Source organism: Corylus avellana, chromosome ca9, assembly GCF_901000735.1.
Source record: "Corylus avellana chromosome ca9, CavTom2PMs-1.0".
Classification (NCBI taxonomy): domain Eukaryota; kingdom Viridiplantae; phylum Streptophyta; class Magnoliopsida; order Fagales; family Betulaceae; genus Corylus; species Corylus avellana.
Genome location: NC_081549.1, coordinates 3,206,343 through 3,224,064, shown reverse-complemented (window position 1 = coordinate 3,224,064; position 17,722 = coordinate 3,206,343). Strand labels below are relative to the sequence as shown.

Below are 17,722 nucleotides of genomic sequence, written 5' to 3'. Positions count from 1 at the left end.
AATTTAATGGAAAATGATATTGATTTCAACAGTTATTCCCATGTCTATTCTACTGAATGTCACTGATGAAACTTCCACTTTATGCTATTTGGAGCCATAAGAATGCTGAGAGCAGAGCAAATGTTATTGAATTTAATCTCAGTTCTTTAAAGCATATTTGGTTCTATAATTTCTTTCAAAAACATTTCATCCTTTCTGATTACTCCCCATTAATGATGGACTATCTTTGCAAATGCACCTCTCTACTCGTGGCCACCTACGTCTTTTCCTATGGGTAACATGATCTTCTTATTGCAGTGTATCCAATATACTTCAAAATTCATTTTCTGCAGTTCTGACAATTGATCCATCTAACATTTTAGAGATCCAAAATTGAGACCCACATTTGCTGAGATCATGGCTGCTCTGAAGCTGTTGCAGAAGCCCATAACCAGTTCTCAAATTCCCAGACCAAGTACCTCCATAGGCGCTGGAAGTGAGAAAGCACAGCCGTCACAAGTTGCAGACGAATAAGCAGGCTAGAGGAGCAAGTCAACAACCTGACTCACTGCTCGTTGGACTGCAAAAATATTGCTGAGAAGTTCTAGATTGCCTGGGACAAGTATGAGAGTGCTTTCGGTTGAGATGATGACCCAACATACACTCTGATTTGAATTGTGATTCTTTTTCCTTGGATCACCTTTTTTTTTCTTTTTTTTTTTTTTTTTTTTTTTTCTTTTTGGTATTCTTCTCAGTACAGCTATTCGCGAAGTCATGTATTTGTTTGTAAAAATCCATTGAAATTCTTGTAGAAAAGTCAATGTTTGAAATTGTCGTTGTCCATAGTGTAGTATCAAGTAGTTTCAAAAGCACTATGCTGCCTGGAATTAGAGAGTGGAGTGGGAAGTTGAAGCTGTAGATATATGCGGGAAGAATTGTGCCAACTGCCAGAAATTGGGAGTTACAGAATCTGAAACACTGATAGCAGCTACAGAGCCATCTTTACTTTTTATCGGACTAGACGGAACCTTGCAGATTGTGCAGTTATGGTTGAGAAAGTCTACAAGAGTTATCTCAATTTCTTTCATTTTTAGGTGTTTTCAACCTTTGTTTCTGAATTCAATTCAAATTGCCACAGGTGGAAGGCCTTAGACTTTGCTTCTCTTAAACGTAGCTGTTATCTTTCTTCAACATTGAGAAACCAGAAACTTTTGTGTCACAGTGGGCACGGGCTGGACAAGACTTGCCAAGGTACTTAGTTACTACCTTACAAATTTAGGGAAAAGAAAAAAGGTGTTGTTAGAAACATTACACTAACAGCATAAACTCTCATGTATTTGTTGGTTGGAAAAGGTTTATCTAAGGATGAGAAGGCTCAGAAATTAGCCCTGCAACACTGGCTTGAAGTTGTAAGTCCATAGGCTTTTGGCATACATTCTTCTTACTTGGTCTGATCATTTAATCTTCCCGACATAGGTCAGGCCAAAAAATTGAAATGACAAAACCCTTCTAATGCAGTTTGAAAGTAGTCTTTTCCTCAAAGTCTAATTTTAGACCTATGAAGTGCACACAGTGTACTAAACTGATAGGAGTTATTTGGTTGGTTTGCATGAATCTCAAAGATATTTTTGTAGATTCGGCCTTCTTAATACATCTTTACTATTGGATGAACTATTCTTTGATATTCATTTGGTTGAATCATAGAGAGTTGATCACGTGATGTTTTTAAAAATGGCCCCTGTACTAGATGTTAGGAAACATATTTTCCAAGTCACTTCTCATCAAACTTAAAACTGGGTCAAACTTGGTAAGTATTTACTTTCTTGTAAGGAATTAGTGACTTTATTTTGAAAGAAATTTCAAATCAAGCTCAAGTTTGGGGATTTGAATAAGGTCTAGCTAAATACTTGGCGTCTTGCCTTTTGTGGTGTCTTTGGAGAGAAAGAAATGATAGAAGTTTTAAAGACAATGAGCGGACAATGGCGGAACTTAAGTCATTTTTTTATTTTTTCAAAACTCTTTACTATTGGACAGCTGCTTTAGATCTTAATTTGCCTAGTTTTCATGATTTTCTTGACTTATTCTCTCTTTCTAGCTTGGTGTAAACATTACTTATAAAAGAAATGTATATTCCATGTACTTGAGTTGCGGCTTTTGCACTTTAATGGATATTCCGGTTACTTATAAAAAATAAAAATAAAAAAAATCTAGTTTGTCTCTCTGCTTTTTTAAAAATAATCTGTTAGATTGTATAGCAGATTCTTTTCATACATATAATGTTGTTGGTCCATATTGATAACCTTGTTTTTTCTATTCAGTTAATCATGTGAGCCAGTTGAAAGCTGTAACTAGAATTTGAGCATGAGTAGCTGTAACTAGAATTTAAGCATGAGTTTTCAATCTACTCTTACTGATTTCATCCATGTCCATTTGAGTCTTATCCACAGGATAGGACATGCACATCTTTTTAGCATGAGGAGGTTCTCATTTCACTCCTAGTTTTGTTGAAATATTTTGTTATCTGTTACAGCATGCATGTAATGTGGGCAGCTGCTTCTCATTTTTACCTTTTTTTTTTGATAAATTGCTTCTCATTTTTACCTTAAGTTTATCATTTTCTGAATTTTCCACAGGCCACATTTTTTTACCTTTTTTTGTGGTAAATATGAATGGCTTTGTCCTAACTCATTAGAACAAAAGTCTACTTGGATTTTAGCTATTTTCTGCTTTTATAAATGAACAAATGTAACTTTCAGTAACTAACGGAACTACTTTTTTGCTGAAGATATCACACAATGGGAATATATTTCTTACTGCCTCTCTCAGCCGGCATTCACTGAAAAAGGAATTAAAAAGCTTATGGAATCATTCAAGACTTATGAACATTCCCTATCAGAGGATTCTGTTATTGACCATTTCAAGAATATAATAAACAAGGTATTGAATTATTTGTTTTGCTTGCATCATGTCATTCAAAGCATTCAAGATACATTTTCTAAGAACTCACTTTCTTTTCCTTTTTTTTTTTTTTTTTTTTGGTGCGGTGAGGAAACAGACTAAGAAGTTTGCAAAACCAGAACTTAAATCGTGCATTGAGGAGTTGAGGATAAACTTAATAAATTTAACATGGAAAAGAAGGAGCAGGAAGTGGTGCAAGAAATGCCCGAATTCATCAACAGAAAGTTTGTACCTTGAAAGGTTTTGCAGTTGCTGGGAACACTGGGGAAGAAAGTGCAGAATCTGATACTGCTGTAGGTTACTGCAATTAACTTCTGCTATGTTTTAATATGAATTTCTTATTACTCTCTTCTTCATGGTTCCTGTAGATCTCTATGTAGAAGCTTTAAATAACATCGCTGGAAAAATTGATTACCGTCTTTTTATTAGTGTCATATAGATGAATGATGATACAGCAACGGCTGTATTCCAGGAAGCATATAGTAGTGAAGCATAGTTCATTATAGTTTGCTGCAATGAGGTTTCCTATGATGCATCATATAGTCAAGTAAAGATTAGTGTCTTAACAGCATTGTTAGGGACTCTGATATTCAGTGGACGTGTCATCATATTCTTTTCCCACGTCATGCTTTATCACTATGAATAATTTTAACCCTTTTTCCATCAGTGTTAATGAAATATACTTTTTAGTAGTCTAAATATAAATTTTCGAGCATATTTAGTAGTCTAAATATAAATTTCCATTCTTTTCTTTAACAGAACCTTATATTTGTTAATTATCTCATTGTCATTCAAATGCATGATAAGATAACAGCACAACCCTTCTAAACTGGTCTATAGATTTAAATTTCAAACAATATATTATAACTTGCCTTTTAGATTTGGATGAGTATGGCAGCTGAAGTTAAGGTGGCAGCAAGCATCTGTACTTTTGACTGAAAATGTGAGATAACATATGATATAACACTATGGTCTACATGAGCATGAAGAGAATGGTATCTCTATATCTCCAAATCAAGGAGAACCTAGAGCTAACAATCACAAAACGGGCAAATGTCATCAATTATTTACTTACGAAGTTGGAGATGAATATAAGCCTATAGGAAATTAAAAGTCAATCTCAAGGATTGAATTCTGTAGAAGCTGGAATAGGTTTCTTCCACTTCAGAAAAATACCTAATTCATTTATTTTGCAATGGTTACAATGGCTATATGACCATGATTATACTTCTTAAAATGAATGTTTTGTTTGAAATATTTTGTTCCATGCTTGTGATTATATGCTGCTGAAATGGGGTAATTGGCGTCTAACCTTGAGTTTCTAATAGATGAAACAGAGGGTGAAGTCATTTATCCATCCACTGAAGGAATGTCTCAGCCTATAAATGATTCATCAAAACCTAAATCTGTTGAGTCAGATGAATATTCTGGTGCTTCCAGTGAGTTGACAGAGTCAGAACCAGCTGAAAATGAAGTTCAATCACCAAAGGTTAAATCAGAGGTAGTTTAAGCTCTATCCAACATGAAGAACCTTTTATATTACTTATTTATTTTCCCTGTACAATTGCATTGAATTATTATCATTTACAGGGGCCTCCAAATCCAGAGCTATGAAAAGCAGCATGAAAGATCAAAACTGCAATGTTCCTGCATCCACTAAAAGCAGTACCAGGTCAAGGCAAAGGTATTATGTACTCTCTCTCTCTCTCTCTCTCTCTCTGCATTTTTGTTAATATTCTATTGCAAGTATTGCATTTGCATTGGTAATCAAGCAGCTATCCTGAATTTTTTTTAATGGTTAGAACTTACTGCTTTTCTATCAAGATGATTTTGTAAATGCATCAAACATGTTATGACTTATTATATCTTCTTTGCATGAAGAGGGTTTTCCCCACTATGAATGGGTGTTGTTTTAAGTAAGCTACTACAAGTAATTCAAAGCAAACTTATGTACAGTTTGAGTGTATGAATTGCCACTATACAGTTAATTGATGTAAGAGGGTTAGTTAGAATTGGGATAAAATTACTGACAACTTTTTTTGCATATACTGTTCGGTTATCATTTTGGGCCAGTGAGCTTATGCTCAAATGGCACTTGAACTAGGGAGTGGAGAGTGAGAATAGGTTTCAATCCACTAGGTGCATGTGTGACCCAAAAAAAATGGTTATCATTTTGGACTCTTTCATATTTTTGCAGCAAATTGAGATTTGATTGCTTTTAGCCAACTAAACTGTGGCTCAGTTTATGATTTTAACACAGATTAGATTTCGGAAAATGCACCGCAACAAATCCTTTCAGAAAGACTGCAGATATGAAATAGGTTACACTATAAAGCCAATACTATTTTGTTATTGCCATTTCCTAAACTAACCCGTGGTGGTAAGATATTATTGTTTCCAATGTATTCAATTACCCATGGTTGTAGGATCTGCAGCCCAAATTTTACTTCCGCGGTATGCATAGTTTCTATCATTTGGTTGGATAAATTATTGAGCTGATTTTGATGAATATGCAGATGAAGAAAGGGTACGAAATTATTCTGATCAATCCTTGTTTTTTCTTTTGGGAATGGAAGCAAGATGTTTTTGAAATGATTGATGTAAATACGCTATTCCTTGCGTCAGCTACAACTGTACTCTGACAAGGAACAAGAATTGTTTGAGTGTATCATGTAAATATGTTACATAATGATGATACCTATATCTGCATTAGGTAATTATGTCATATCCCAGCCGTTGATCTAATTTATGACATAAATCCAGCTGCAGCCTAACCTTAGTATGTTTATCGGGACTTCGCTAGATTAAGTAACGGGGATAGGGTCTTAACTTTTATGGTTAAGATTTTGTTTTATTGCATATAATGGTAGAAATGATGTCACGTCATTTTATATTCATCATATAACAACGTACACCTTTAAATTTGTTAAATCTAATTTTACTCATGAAATGATCTCAATACTCTCATTCCTTGTTTTCTCCTTGCTTCTGTTACCAATTCAACATTAACTGTTGAACACAAAATACAACCTACCACTAATAGCACGCTTTCACATCAATCCCTTACCCGAAAGTGTCGTAACAAATGTAAACAAAGAAATCAGTCTCAATCCATCGAGAAGGTTATAAACATTTTGTAGAAACTGGAAACCCAGGAGTACTCGTTAAGCGTGATTCAACACTCTTCCAGCAAGTCATAGTGATAAAACACTGTTGTCCTCTCCTTTTCTGTACAATAAATCCTGCTTGGATTCTCAAGAGCTGCACAAATAAATCTATATCCCAGAGGAGATGAAAGATGAGGCAAGGCCTTAGACTCTCCAGTTTTGGGATCATAGCCTTCAATTTAAGGCGCACCCGGATGATCATGATGACCGGCGAGAACATATATCTTGTCATCAAGCACGAAAGTGTGAGTTTCGATTCTTGGAACTATCATGGAAGGCATCGCAGACAACTGATTTCGTGTCTTAATGCAAAAACTAGAGACATCGTGTGATCGAGCAGAATCAGAATGACGATAGCCACCAAAATAGTATGTAGATTGGCCTACGGCTTCAACACTGGACCGTTTTAGAGCATATCTTTTCCAAAACGGAGAAATATTTGTTATCTCCCCTGGAGATTCGGCATCAAGTTTAATGCAATACCAATCTGTTAATTCTTCGTCCAAGTCATTACCATATAACAAATCCTGTCCCCAATGCCTATGCTTTGTGTTTAGTATCTGTGATTTGTGAGATATGGTTTGCAATGTCATGGATATTGGATCACTTCCCAAAATGAATTCCTGTGAACCGTTAGACATATCTTGACAGACTGACTTTGAGGTAGTTTTCATCTCTCTTATTTAACTTCTAAAATGTTTCCGACTTCTTTAAGATTCTCATCTTTGGAGCTCTAAATTTAATTTTTCATAATGGTCTACAGATGTGACTGAGAAGGAGAGCCATCTCAGTTGGCTGCTCTTGACATTTTTGTCAGTACAGGTGACCCTTTAAAGGAGCCTCCACTTGTCATATCCAATACTATCTTATCCATTCTTGCAGTAGACTCTACCCAGTAGACAAAGTTTCTTGCTATGATTCAGATGATGGAGCTGCTATGTTGACTTTTGAAGCTTTGTCTGAAACATCAGAATTTGCCAGAAAACGGGTTCCTTTATGCAAGAAATACAGCACTGAGCTTAGAGCCCGAGAATGGTACTTTGCACAGAAGATCGACTACTTAAAGGACAAGGTTCATCCATCATTTGTCAATTGTCAAAGATCGCAGAGCTAGGAAGGCAGGAAGGTTTTCATTTAATTATTTTTATAGTACTAGGATTTACTGTGTATATCATGTTCTTATTGCAAGTATGCTACTAACTGCATTGCATAGGGAATATGAAGAGTTCGAAGTTCGTAGTAATGGGCTTGTGGCAAAGGCTGAGAAGGTTCCAGATGAAGGATGGTACACCTAGGCCTGGAAACCACACTAAAGATCATCCGGGGATGATCCAGGTTTGTCCTTTTTGACGTGGATTGGTGTGTTTAACAGCAATAAGTACCTTGTTAACGGCATGCAAGATAGTTCTTTCCAGCTTTAGGAACATTTGACATATGAGTTACCGTTAATGAGACCACCCAAACATCATGATGTTGGTGTGGCAATGAGAACTACATGTCCATAAATGCTAAAACTACATGGCTGGATTCCTGATTTTTTTTCCCGCCACTCTCATGTTTTCCTTCGTAATATCTTGTAGATAACATATGTTCTTGTTCATGGCCGAGTTTCTTTTGATGCATGAAATCCTCTTTAGGGCTTAGTAAGATTTATTTATTTATTGACCTTGTTTATAGGAAAGTCTGGCTTAATTTGTTCTTTTTCTCCTCTTTTTTTCCCTCCTAATAAATGCTGTTGGGACTCATTTTTCTTCTTTCTTCATGACTGGCAGGCTTTCTTAGGACAAAGTGGAGGACTTCACAGTGAGGGTAATGAGCTTCCACGACTAGTCTATGTGTCTCGTGAGAAACATCATGGTTTCCAACATCACAAGAAGGCCAGTGCTATGAATGCACTTGTAAGTAGACAATAATAGAATGTTGAAGCTCTTTGTGTTGAACATATACATCCTCTGACTGTCTGTGAGTTACTCATACAGTTTCGTGTATGGCAGTTCTTACTTATGGGCCCCAAGGGGCCAAGGACCAACTTTTTTTAAAAAAAAAAAAAAAAAAAAAAATTATTTAGCCCTTGGGGGTGGCCGAACCACCCCCAATCGCCAAGGGGTGGCTTCGGCCACCCTAGACCGGCGGTCAATAATTAAGCCAGAGTTTCCTATGACATTAAACTAGGTCAATAAATAAATAAATCTTACTAAGCCCTAAAGAGGATTTCATGCATCAAAATAAACTCGGCCATGAACAAGAACATATGTTATCTACAAGATATTACGAAGGAAAACATGAGAGTGGCAGGAAAAAGCAACCTGGGGTGGCCACTCACCACAAAAAACTTTTAATTTTTTTAAAATTTTTTATTAATTTTATTTTGATTTTTGTTTTAAAGAAAAGTAATATTTTATTATTATTTTTTTAGTGGATTGTTCTTGACCGTTGGATGTGTGATCCAACCGTCTAGATGCATAATTTGAGGCCCTCGAATTCCTTGGGGAATTCGAGGGGATCCCAGTCCGGTTTTTGAGCAACATTGGTTTGAGATGTAATTTGGACATTCCTTTTTCCGGGTTTTTATTATTGACACGTAAACAGTTACCTTCTTAAAGTGGTTTGACTACATTCTCTTTTGCTCTATGTGGGTTATTTTGGTCAGTGTTAACTCTCACGTCTGGTGTTTCTTGAACCCTGAATTATTTTGTTCAGTTTTAATTCCCATATAGTTGCCTGTTGCATTACATTAATATTTATGCAATTTGAGACGAGATATTTCAAAGACATAACTATCTAAATGAACTTTTATGGATATTGCACTTTCTTTTCTCTCCTATATTGATTTACATCTCAGCTAAGATCTCATAAACATAACTTCGTCTCCCATCTATGGCCATATGTGTCAATTTTGGGTAGATATTATGCTACCACACATCATCATCTGAAATTATTGGCTGTTTACATGTAATGTGATTTGGATCTGTTTACTGTTAGTGATACACCTATCTTCCCTGTAAATTTGTGTATAGGTGCAGGATTTCATGATGAGAAGTCACTGTCATGTCCCAGATGAGCCTGGAGAAAAGGTTTGGTCAATCAGCTGCGTTTGTTGATTCGCCACTAATGGAAAACGGTGACGTTCTGCTGTCTGCCACTCCAGAATCCCTCCTTGAAGAAGCTATTCATGTCATTGGCTGTGGATGTGAAGACATGACTGAGTGGGGAAGTGAAGTATGTTGCTTTGTCCTTTTGTTTTCAGTTTTGCAGTGAAAGGAACAGGATGTAGTTCCTATTTGATTTGTGGACCGCGAACAAATGGGCCATTTGTTGGGGCTAGAAACAAGCAAGTACTTGTCTGTTTGACGACCTTGTTTGTTTCCAGTTCTTTCAGTCCTTGTTTATAGTGCCAAATTATTGTTTAGGGTAGCAGAGCATACTTTCTATTCACTCTCTTGCTGGTCCCTTAAGTTCCTAACAAATTCATTGATGTTATTTGTGCAGATTGGATGGATATATGGTTCCGTTATTGAGGATATCCTTACAGGGCTCAAGATGCATGCCCGAGGTTGGAAATTGATCTTTTGCATGCCTCATCCTCCTGCCTTTAAAGGATCTGCTCTTATTAACCTTTCTGACTATCTGAACCAAGTGCTCCTCAGGGCTTTGGGTTCAGTTGAAATTCTTCTTAGTCGGCACTGCCCCATATGGTATGTTTATAGCGGAAGGCTGAAGTGGCTTGAGAGATTTGCTTATGCGAACACCACCATATGCCCAATCACAACCATTCCTCTTCTTGCCTATTGTACATTGCCAGCTGTCTGTCTACTTACTGGAAAGTTTATTCATAATGAGGCAAAGTAAATGCATTACCATATGATAGCTCGCATTGTTTGATCAAATTTCCTGGCACAATTCTTTAAAAGAATAGCTTGTTTCTTCTTTTTATTGTATTGAATAGGAGAGCTGTAGAGAAAGCTTTTGGTTTCCATCATATTTTGGCGGTATATTTCCCCACTAGGCAACAGTTTGTAATAAAACGTTATTTTTATCAAACTCATTTAACATTTCAGCTGAGGTAGAGTGCCCTGATTTGTCATGTCTGTTAAAGTATATCAAGCTCTTAAGAGGTCGGGCGCAAGTCTAGTGCACTCGAGCACAGTTATAGAAAAGAATGCAGGTCTAGTGCGCTCGAGCCTGCAGATAAGCAAGTCCGCTTACCCTCGAGCGTAGATAAACACACAAGCCAATCTCGCAGCTGCAAGAAATCTGAGAACCAATATGGAAAGATTCACTACATTCCTCGACCTCCTATGACAGCATATAGAGAAGCCTTTGCAGTACCAACTGGCTGTGATCAAATCTATTCTAAAAAGGAAAGAAGCTCAAATATTGGAAGACTTGGACAGCAAGCAACTAGAAGATCTCCTTAGTGTATATGGATTATGATGTAATGTTAGATTCTAATTTTTTTGTAATAAGTTGCATTAGGTTTAGCCGTAGTAGTATATATACTACATCAATATACTTGTAAATTTATCAACTTTGAATATACCTTCTCAAAGTTTTTAAGTGTCTGACTGCAGATCAGTAACATTGCCATTATCTGGTACATATCCCTCTTTCTTTCCATCTTTGCCACCGGCATACTAGAAATGAGATGGAGTGGTGTTGGGATAGATGAGTGGTGGAGAAATGAACAATTCTGGGTTATTGCAGGTGTATCAGCCCACCTTTTTGCTGTTTTCCAAGGCCTCCTTAAGGTCTTTGCTGGCATCGATGCCAACTTTACAGTCCCTTCCAAAGCTTCTGATGAAGAAGGGGATTTTGCTGAGTTGTATTTGTTCAAGTGGACGACTCCACTCATCCCACCAACCACACTCCTAATAATTAACCTGGTTGGGGGTGGTTGCTGGAATCTCCTATGCCATTAACAGTGGCTATACCAATCTTGGGGTCCTCTCTCTGGGAAGCTATTTTTTCGTTTACGGGGTGATCATCTCTATCTTTTCCTTGAGGGTTTGATGGGACGCCAGAACCGAACACCTACCATCATTGTCATGTGGCCTGTTCTACTTGGCTCCATCTTCTCCTTACTTTGGGTTTGTATTGATCCTTTTACGACCCAGGCGACTGGCCCAGATGTTGAACTCTATGGAATCAACTGCTAGAGCAACATGTAGACATGATAAAGGACATTACTATTACATGGCAGAATTCAGCTGGCAAAATCTTCAAGGGTATCTTTCTTCTTTTAGCTTCTGTGTCATGCTTGAGTTGGAGTCAAATTTTGTTGCAAAGTAGATTGATTATGTTGGATCCATACATATATTGCTTGTTCGTTCAATCTGTAAGTTAGTTAATTAAAGAGACTGGCCACTGCAGTGGAGATGATACTCTTAATTATTCCCTTGACTGGGGTTTTAACAAATAAGAAATTGCAGTTGTCAAATTTCATTGAACTACTCTTTTTGCCCTTTTTTTGGATGGTAAAACTGTTACGGGGCAGTGCAATAGGAGAAGTCTTGTGCCTTACGTGAAGATGCCAGATGTGAAGAAGGTTTTAGTGGTAGGTATTTTATTAAGGGAAATACTTTGTATTCTTCTAATGTTCTTTCAACTGTGATATGACTTTTAAAATCACCAATAGATTAAAAGTCAATAATGATAATCTCAAATTCAACAGTAATTTTAAAAGTCACATCACAGTTGAGAGAATACTAGAACACATAGCTTTTCCCCTTTATTAATAAATAAGTGATGCAATAGGATTTGAATTCTTGCTCATAAAGCAAGAATCTGAAGTAATTAATAAGGGAATTTGACTCTTAGTAGATTTAAGACTTTCATTCTCTGCTGTGTGTTTCTTTCCTTTCTAATCTACTATGTATTTCTCTATATAAGCAGAAGGTGAATAAAAAGTATTAGAAAATTATGATACAACTCTCGGAGTAGCTTGGGAGGCTAAGGTACCTCCAATACCCTTTTCTATCTATCACCATAGGTAAACTCAAGAAATCAAATCTTGTAGTTTTGCTAGTATCTCGACTCATAACACGTTCACAAACACAAGCCCATAACAAAAACGTTATATTGGGAATTTAGCTTTCTTCTCTTTGTATGCTGGCATTTTAATGAGGAAGTGTTCTGGAAAATTGGGCGGATTTTAATTCATGCTTGATAAACATCTCAAATTTCTAGTACTGCAGCTGACACTTGTGTGTTTTTAGCATCACATGGTGAAAAAATTCCATGAAAATTGCATATATTAGTTTGACGCCAGAAATGGAGAAAATGCCCGGTCCTGTTCATTTTCTTGTGCCCAGAACCATGAGTGGGACGCTGGGGCGTTAAAATCAAAACACTTAACATTGAAAGCGCTAACAAAGTATGCATGCAACGGGCTCAGCTAATTCCAGTGGTTTTGCTCTCTTTTTTCTCATATTAATGGCTAATAATTTGCCTTCTTTTACAACACACACACACACACACACACACACACACATATATATATATATATATATATATATATATATATATATATATATATATATATCGATGAAAAATTTAATGACATTTCGAAGATTGATAACGACGTGGCAATAGAAGAAAGAATAGAGTTGAAGAATCATTATGGATTAGACTTTTTCTAGATTTTCTGAAGTATTCCATGATAGAATTCTCAAAATCTTTAGCTATTATCTTTAATTGAACATTTTAGATTTCAACATCTGTTTTGAAGTTAGCCTAGAAAATCTTGAGAATTTTGATCCTTAGTTACCTTTACCTCTCTATTAGCCATTTTAGTAAAAAAAAGGAAAAATTGTGTCCAAAATGCAAAATGATAGGAATGATCTAAAAAGCAACCATCTATTATGAAAGAAAGAAATATCGATAGTGGCAAAAGTGCTTGTCATTGATTAAAGTAACAGCAATCGGCTCCTGGTATTCGAGAAAGGAAATCTTAATACCTTCGAGACACCTAATAACCACACGTATTTCTTTGGGGTATTCTTTTGTATTGTTTTTTAAATTGTGAATACTTTTTGAATGATTTAGAAAACAAAAAATAAAAAATAAAAATTGGGAAACATGTTTTAAAATGTGAATTATAATTTAAAAAAAAAAATTTTGAATATATTTTGTTGGGTCATGGATCGGCCACATAAGGTTCAACAAGCATCTCGGCCCGGTTTAATATGCAAGCTCACTAAAGACAGGCCCAAGCCAAAACATAATCAACCCACCAAGGGCATACTAGTCTTTCCACCATGGGTATAACAAACCTTCGGCTCAATGAAGAAGTTCCACATTCACCAAGGAACGTGGTATTTACCCAATGCCGAACACAGCACCCACGCTCAACAGAACGTGGCATAGCTGTCAGTGCCAAATCAAGACAAGTGGCACACAAGTTCGACACAAGCGTAGCCGAACCATCCACTAACATACTCCATGATCTCATAATCGTGGAGTAACTCACAACCCACGATTCACTTCGCCAACACAACACACATAGATTGTCGGGAACGTGGGGCTTCGCCAGCACAACACACGTGGATCGTCGGGAACGTGGGGCCGAGAATTACGGGACGACTACTATCTGATACCCCTATAAAAGGGAGACTTCAATTCATTATTCTGGTGATCTGAAATCTCGAGCTCTCTTTGCTTAATTACTTCCTTCCTCTCAAAATCAACTACTAACTTAAGCATCGGAGTTTTTCCGCCAATACACCACCGACAACTCTTATCACGTTGTTTGTTATTTTTGCAGTCCAACAACTTCTTGGACATTGTGCCACTCTTCCAATACCGTGCTACATTATTCCTCGAAAAACTGTCATGAACAAATTTCAAACTGGTGTACAACGATTCAAGACAACCGTAGATGTGAGAAGACGTATTTTCTAATTTTTCTGCCAGTAGACGTCTTTTCCCATATGATGGTGTAAGGAGATGGGCTGATCAGTGAGGTCACTTCAACCATGCTTTCCAAACCCAATTGCAGAATCTGTCCGGCGCAGATTTGTGACTAATTAGACTAGTGACTAATAGTAGGGCTCCTTACGTGTAATGGACATATTAAATTAGTGGGCCAAAGTCCTTTAGTGAGTACGGCCCAAAGAGTTAGGCTTGAGTTTAGGGGTTAACTCTATATAAGATTGATAAGAGAATTGTATAAGGTATCAAAAGAATTATTCAGTAAAAGGTTTCACGTTGATTAGCTTTTCTCAAATCAGCCTCGGAGATTCTTGGGCTTCTCGAAGTGCCCATTCCCTATTATCATCCCATCTTTCATATTCAATCCATCTATCCATTCAAATATCTCAAATTACATATAGGAACTAGAAAATATGTTACAAATCGTCGATGGGATTGAATTATTAACATGAATCTGGCAAAAGCCAAGGGAGAGATTGCTGAGACGAGAGGGGAAATGTTGGAGATAATACTGATATTTCAAGTTCAAACGTGTGCATCATCTTCTCACCCACACGAACAGCACAATTTGAGTTCAACTAAATAGTTGATAAGAGTTTATCTTGCATTCTTATGATAGTATTTATCTTGTATTAGGATATTTTGAAACTGTACAATGAACATTATTCTATCGTGCCTTTTGGGTATTCAACCATAAATTACTTACTAAATATTTCAGAAAAATGGAGAAAATATATAGTTGACGTCTTTCACCATCTGATTTCGTTTCGAGCCTTGTTTGGGAAACAAGATTTTCCAACTCAAACTCAAATTTTTTATAAATTCATGTTTGACAATTTTTTAAACTCAACTCAACTTAAAAAATTTCAACTTATTTCAACCCAATTAATAAAAATTATAAATAAAGATTTAAAAAAAAATAAATATAATTAGGGTGGTCGGAACACTCCTAGATAGTAGCCGGACCATCCTTAAGAGTCTGAGGGTAGCTGATTCACCCCAAAGGGTAGATCGGCCTCCCCCGAAGCTAATGGGGGTGGCGAACCACCCCCAAGTAGCCGTTGCAGGTGGCTCAACCACCCCCAAGCAGTTTTTGGGGTGGCTCGGTTTTGGGGGTGGTCGATCCACCCCTTGGTAGTGGCTCGGCCACCTTTAGACACCGGGGGTGGCTGATCCACCTCTCAGTGGTGGTTCAGCCACCTCTAGGGGTGGTTCAAAACACCCCTACGTGCATTTCTTAAAGGAAAACGCCATTCTCATTCCGGACTAATCCGCTATAACTAAGGACAATATCTTTAATTGAACATTTTAGATTTCAACGTCTGTTTTGAAGTTAGCCTAGAAAATCTTGAGAATTTTGATCCTTAGTTTCAATAAAACAATAAAAGTTATAGTTAAAATAAAAAATGATAGGAATGTGATCGAAAAAGCAACCGTCTATTTAGGGGTGCAAAGGCGGGCGGTTAAAAACCGCCCGCTAACCGTTAACCGCTCTAACCGCTAACCGCTAACCGCTCTAACCGCTTAACCGTATTAACCGCTAACCGCCTAACCGCTATAACCGCCTAGCGGTTAGCGGTTAGCGGTTATTGTGTTTACTAACCGTAACCGCTAACCGCTAACCGCCTTTTTATATAATATATTTTTATAATTATAATTATAAAAATATTTATTCATATAACATAATCACTTGATCATTAAATCACAATTTTTTTTTTAAAATAATCAAATCACAATTTGAGTATTAATATATTATATTATCATTTATATGATTATATCACATGAGATTGATCATTAAATCATTTGATTATATAATAACAAATTGTACATATATAATATGACATAACTCATAAGTATACCAATTCATACTAATACAACAATTAAATATCTAGAGACTTATTTTCAATGTATATTATAAACTTATAAGTCTATATATGTTATAAGTCTATATAAGTCTACATATGCATATGAATAATATAAATGTATAATATCAATACTTAATCATATGATTCAATGACAATTCAAATACTTTATTCAAGACTTCAAGTGAATCATATTATTAATGTACAATGATGATATGATTCGTATAATATCAAATTAAGTAATTGACATTGGATTAAACAATGATCAATGTGTTACTTATAAACACAATTTAAGTATTAATGTATTATCATTATAATTTTAGTAATTTATATATTATCACTATAATTGATATGATTATATCACATGATGACTTGATCATTAAATCATATGATTATATAATAATAAATAATACATATATAATATGACATAACTCATAAGTCATAAGTCTACAAGTTAATCATATGATTCATGTACAATGATAATCACAATTGATTCAATTGAATTAAACAATATATTATTTATAACTACAAGTCTACAATTTAATTAAAGCATTATTAGATACTTTAAGAATTTAGGATTTAGGAGTTTGAACATTACCATTTACCATTAGATATTAAGTTCAATTCAAAGAAAAAAGATTATAAGTAAATATGATAAGAATTTAAATAATTAATCATGTGAATCATATGGTATAATTTAATGAGACTATATGATTATATAATATCAAATTAAGTAATTGACATTAGATTCAACAATGTGTCACTTATAATTACAATTGAAGTATTAATGTATTTTTTGAACATTTTTTAGAAAAAGAAATTTAATCATTTTTTTTTTAAAAAAAAAAATTAACCATTTTTTGAACAATTTTGAATTTTTTGAACCATTAGTAACAATTTTTTTAAAATTGAATCATTGATAGTTAATAGTTTTATCCTTCAACCTTTTTTTTTTAAAAAAAAAAATTATATAGAAGGCAAAACTACATTGTTTTGCACCTGTATATATTCATCTCTTTCTTCCAACCCTAAATCTCACGAAATCTCAAAATCACTCAAAGTTGCTGAGCAGCCTCTCTCAAGTCTCAACTCTCTCAAACTCACCCTCTGCTCATGATCGGCTCAACGAAAATACTAGGTAGTTTTTTTCTCAAATTAGACAGCCAAGGTCAGTGATTTTGGGTTCATTTTCTTGGAGTTTTTCCCGAGCTACTTTGATTTTTGATTTCCTACTATTTTACAATTATTTCCAATGATTTTGGGTCATTTATTGTGTATTTGTTGATTATTGGGGTATGATCGGAATGGGTTTTGGATTATATTGGGCCCAATAAGATATTAAAAATACAAGAAAAAAAAATGAGGGTAAAAAAAAGCTCAAAAAGCCCTAAAGAAAGCCAAAAAAAAAAAGCCAATTTTAAAAAAGCGGTTAGCGGGCGGTTATCTATTTCGCTTAACCGCTAACCGCTAACCGCTAACCGTTAGGCGGTTAGCGGTTGCGGTTAGTGAAATTTACTAACCGCTAGGGCGGTTACGGTTAGCGGTTATTGCCACTAACCGCTAACCGTAACCGCCTTTGCACCCCTACGTCTATTGCCCTGTGCTCCACGTAGCCATTCTCAGGTGGTGGGTGGTGCACTTCTATAAAGTGCAGGCTTATTTTGTAATATTTGAAAAACTGTTTTTTAACACACTGTTTGGACTAAGTTTTCATTTGATATGCGAACATATTTGGTAACGATTTATATTGGTTCACCTTGTTCTACCCAATTTCTTCATCCGCGGTGTGCTATTTAAAGCTGACCCTAGTCGTCGGTGATAATATCG

General features: G+C 35.8%; 1 pseudogene; it reads left to right on the top strand.

Moving 5' to 3' along the window:
- Positions 1–4,306: 4,306 nt before the first annotated feature.
- LOC132191718 (probable cellulose synthase A catalytic subunit 8 [UDP-forming]) lies at positions 4,307–11,463 on the top strand (annotated as a pseudogene).
- The last annotated feature ends 6,259 nt before the right edge of the window (positions 11,464–17,722 follow it).